We start from the raw sequence: 5275 nt of genomic DNA on the forward strand, positions 1-5275 counted from the left end.
AGTGTTCGATTGGGTTCAGATCAGGAGACATACTTGGCCACTGAATCACTTTCACCCTGTTCTTCTTCAGAAATCCAACAGTGGCCTTAGATATGTGTTTGGTCATGTTGGAAAAGGACACGATGACCAAGGGCACGGAGTGATGGTAGCATCTTCTCTTTCAGTATAGAGCAATACATCTGTGAATTCATGATGCCATCAATGAAATGCAGCTCCCTGACACCAGCAGCACTCATGCAGCCCCACATAAGGACACTGCCACCACCATGTTTCATTGTAGGTACCATGCATTTTTCTTTGTATTCCTCACCTTTGCGACACCATACAGTTTTGAAGCCATCAGTTCCAAAAACATTTATCTTGGTCTCATCACTCCAGAGCATCACTCCCAGTAGTCTTCATCTTTGTCAGCATGGGCCCTGGCAAACTCTAGGCGGGCATTCCTCTGGGGTGACGGGAAATAGTCACCCCAGTTTGGCTTTCTACTTCTTTAGATAACTGCAGTGAACTTGCATGCCGATTTTCTTCAACCCTTCTCATCAGAAGACGCTCCTGTCGAGGTGTTAACTTCCGTGGTTGCAGTTCCATCTTTCTTAAATTTTTGTACCACTTTTGCGACAGTATTCTGACTGATACGTAAAACTTTGCTGATCTTCTTTTAGCCTTCACCTTTGTGGTGTAAAGAAATTATTTTCTTTGGGGAATTCTGAAGAGACAAGTTGAGCATCACTCTCCATCCAGCATCCAGTCACTAAAAGGGGTCATCATCATCATCATCATATCTTGTCACAATAGTGCTTTATCCAGGAGATGGCGGTGTTGGTGACTTCTCTTAGGTCCACATCAGAGCAGTGAGGACTTATGCCCAATCCCAATTCTAATTTCTACCCCTACCCCTTCCCCTACCCCTTCCCCTTGGCCCTTCCCCTTGAAACTGAGCTACAAGTGATAGGGCTTGAAATTCAACCCTTACGTATTGGGATAGCCCTTCAACGATCGCATACGTCATCGCGTACCTCCGTCAGCGTTTACGTTAGCAAAACGCGACCAAATGCGTCATTGGCTGCGACCAGCCGCTACAGTCAGAGCCAGAACCAGAAATCTCTGCTGGCAGGGTGTGATTTGTTAACTAACACCACTGAATGGGATATCTTTGGCGCTTCGTGCACCACATCCGACAGAATGAGGTGTCAGAACACTCATGTAAACAATAAAAGCGAGAATAACAGAACAAAACGTACGCAGTCAAGCAACCGAAAACAATACTCACTCCCAAAGCTTTTTAGCAGCAGCTTGGATTTCAGAAATCGCTGCTCATTCTCAGCTCGAAAGCGAATCAAGCGGCGTGTTTCCTCTGGATAACAACTTAAAACACGTAAATAATGGAGAAAATACATTTATGACAATCTTTCGCCGCGGGAACCGCCATCTTTCTGAAATCCGCATGAAATCTCGCTGAAATCCGCATGGCATTGTAGGAAATCACTCAAACCCCTTCGTTCGGAGTCAGCTCCAGGAAAATCTCCGTTTGGAGGGGTACAGAAGCCCTACCCCTTCCCCTACCCCTCCGCGTTAACTGGGATTGGGATACCCCTACCCCTTCACGTGAACGCGCAAAATGGAGGGGAAGGGCCAAGGGGTTGGTCCAAGGGGTGAAATGGGATTCGGCCTTAGTGGACAGTCCCGTAAGATGTGGTCCATTGTCTGTTCTTCGCCGCAGGGACATCTTGCATCTGTCGCAATACCCCAACGTGCCAGGTTCTTCTTCATTTTACCCACTTTACTCCTTGCCCGGTTCAGTGTCACCCAGTCCTTGCGACTGAGAGAGCTTCCTGTTGGCAACTGCTCTTGATGTTCGGGAAGCGCTGTGTTGAGATCGGCGTCGTCTAGGTCTTTCCATCTTTTAAGATGGAAATTTGATGTCTGAGCAGGGTCGAGAGGTTCAACGGTGACGAAGCTCTTGCGCGAGGCAAGACGGCGAGGTACTTCCTGGTGATGGTGAAGTGGATGGCACTCATCATTGGCCTGCTTGAACCGCTCTGCACGAGACAGAGCTTCTCGTCGTACGTTGGGCGGTGCAATGCCCGACAGCCTATACAAGCTTGGCAGTGGGGTCGCACGCATGGTTCCTGTTATAGTGCGGCATGCACTATTCAGTGAGGGGTCTACTTTGTTGGCATGTGCAGACCTAGCCCAAACGGGAGCGCAGTATTCAGCAACTGAATAGCACAGTGCTAAAGCTGTTGTTCGGATGGTGTTGGCGTCGGCTCCCCAGTTAGAGTTTCCCAGTTTGGCCAGCAAGTTGTTTCTGCTGGAGATCTTCTTCTTTAACTTAAGGATGTGTTCCTTGAACAACAGTGTCCTGTCCAAGGTCACTCCTAAGTAAGCGGGGTGCTTGGTGTTCTTAAGCAGCTTGCTGTTCCATCTGATATCCAGGGTGGTCTTGGATTCCTTGTTATTCAGGTGGAAAGTGCAAACTTGAGTCTTTCCTGGGTTCGCATTCAAGGACCATTTTGTATAGTATTTGGGTTAAATTGGGCCGGGGCTGTCCGGGGCTGAGCCCCGGCACATAAGCTCGGAGCGGATGGCATATGATCACGCACACATCAAAAGCAACAAACCCTTTTCACGATTTTCAGTTCTGAATAATTAAATATCGTTTTATTAATCAATAAACCCATGACTTTTATGAGATAGATCATAGTTTTCCTGATAACAAGACGACCTGTCAAAGCTATTTAGAACAGAACTTGCGATCAGAGATTCTGGTTTCTGGAACACTGCGTGGGTTGCCAATTCCGCTTTTTATAAGCGACTTTGGGGTTTCTTTTTTTGTGAGCTCGCTTTAAAAAAAAATCAGAAGTCGTGGTTTGCGGGTTTTTGGGCTTGTGTTTCAGCGTTGTGACTTGTTTATAATTTTCTCCGTACACCGTCTCCCCTTTTACCTGCATACGATCCTAATCCATCAGAGGTGCTTGAACGAACTGTCTGTGCATTTGGCGAGTTCAATTTCCATAGTCCCCAGTTATCGACAGAAATTAGCCAGGGGGAAGGGGGAGATGTCAGTTAAAGTTAGCTACTGAGATTGACCAAAAGTTGAGCCTAAACATACATAAGATGAGCATATTATAGCAGCAAAATAGAAGCACAATCATTTGAATGCAGCAAAACTTTTGCTGCATTCAAATGATTGTGCTTCCATTTTGCTGCTATAATATGCTCATCTTATGTATGTTCTAGACAATACAAAAAGCACCACATGCCAAATAAATAATTGAATACATAATAATAACAATAATAATAAATGCTTCCAATGTTATAGTGTTGGGGCGGCACGGTGGTGTAGTGGTTAGCGCTGTCGCCTCACAGCAAGAAGGTCCTGGGTTCGAGCCCCGGGGCCGGCGAGGGCCTTTCTGTGCGGAGTTTGCATGTTCTCCCCGTGTCCGCGTGGGTTTCCTCCGGGTGCTCCGGTTTCCCCCACAGTCCAAAGACATGCAGGTTAGGTTAACTGGTGACTCTAAATTGACCGTAGGTGTGAGTGTGAATGGTTGTCTGTGTCTATGTGTCAGCCCTGTGATGATCTGGTGACTTGTCCAGGGTGTACCCCGCCTTTCGCCCGTAGTCAGCTGGGATAGGCTCCAGCTTGCCTGCGACCCTGTAGAAGGATAAAGCGGCTAGAGATAATGTGATGTGATGTGTAATGTTATAGTGTTGTTTGTATTTGGTTGCATTCACTGCATGAATATATTTGATTGACAATTTGACTGACAGTGTCTTGGCATATTTAACATTTATCCTCCAAAATAAATCAACTGTTTTGGTTTAAGATTGTGCAAGCCTTCAAATTTTCTCACTGAACATTTCTCCTTCACATTTTTCACCTGTAGGCATGTGACAAGATTTAACATGATATTGCTCAACCTACCTCTGTAAAGTCAGCTAACAACTTATTAAAATGCACCAGAATTCAGCAAATAACATGTATGATAATAAAAAACTTCTGGGGGAGGACCCCCAGACCCCCCACTAATCATTTCCTTCAAACCAATGTACAACAACCTGTACAATCTGTTACATTGGTCAACCAATCTACATTCAAACTGCCATAATGTGTAGGGGGGCACTACAAGACACACATAGGCCTACAACACACAGATAAGGTGTATATCTCTGTGCAATATGATATGGTTATCAAATTAGAGGGTTATTTTCCAAAAAGTATATTGGGGCAGGGCGGCGGGGGCAGGGGCGGGTACGAGGCAGAGCCCCCCCACATAACCAATCCCAATTTAACCCCTGGTCAGTGCCTCAAGTGCTTCAGTTAGCCTTTGTTGGATAGTCTTGAAACTATCAGATTGTGTCGCTAGACACAAATCGTCAGCATACAGAAATCTTCTGACATTGTTGAAGACTGGCTGATCGTTTGTGTAAATATTAAATAATATCGGGGATAGGACAGAGCCCTGTGGTAGGCCGTTCTTTTGGCTCCTCCAGCGGCTCTTCCTTCCATCCATTTCGACAAAGAATCTTCTGTTTGTCAACAAAGACTCTATGATTCGGACAGTTGGGATGTTGCTTACTGTCTTGGCTAACTTCATGAGCAATGACCTATGGTTCACCGTGTCGTAAGCTGCGGACAGGTCCACAAACACAATGCCAAAAGAGGTCATTGTTGAAGAAGGGGAGAAGATTGATGTTACAAAATGTCGCCAACTTGTTCATTCCATGCCTAGAAGACTTGGTGCTGTCATTAAAAATCATGGAGGCCATACAAAGTACTAGATGTCGTAGTTTTTGTTGTGGGGTGTACTCATTTTTGCACCACCCTAATTTGAGTAAAACTGAAAAAAATGTGTAATCTAAGTTATATTATTAACCTTACTTTCACGTTATAAGTTAAACAGATGTTTGTCTTGTCAACATTTTGGAAATTATTTGTGTTCAGTGAGATATTGTTTAAAATGTTACTTTTCAGCCTAATGATGATAATTAGTGAGGATTATTCGCATAAATTTAATTGTACCCAGCTCTTAAAACTCATTTCATTTGACCAATGTTTATTATCATTGGTCACTGATCAAATAAAATTAAATTCTTCTTATTCGAAATCTTATTCGAAATCTTATTCGTACGCTGAGAGTCCGTTCCTTTAAACCTTCGACAGAGAGTTCTACTCTGATTGGCTGCGTCACACAGCCAAACCCTGCCCCCTCGTCTATAAGATGATTGATTGGTTACCACGTGAGACCTCTTTCGAGCGAGCACGATTTCTTGT

The sequence above is a fragment of the Neoarius graeffei genome, chromosome 25 (genome assembly GCF_027579695.1).
Source record: "Neoarius graeffei isolate fNeoGra1 chromosome 25, fNeoGra1.pri, whole genome shotgun sequence".
In the NCBI taxonomy this organism is placed as follows: domain Eukaryota; kingdom Metazoa; phylum Chordata; class Actinopteri; order Siluriformes; family Ariidae; genus Neoarius; species Neoarius graeffei.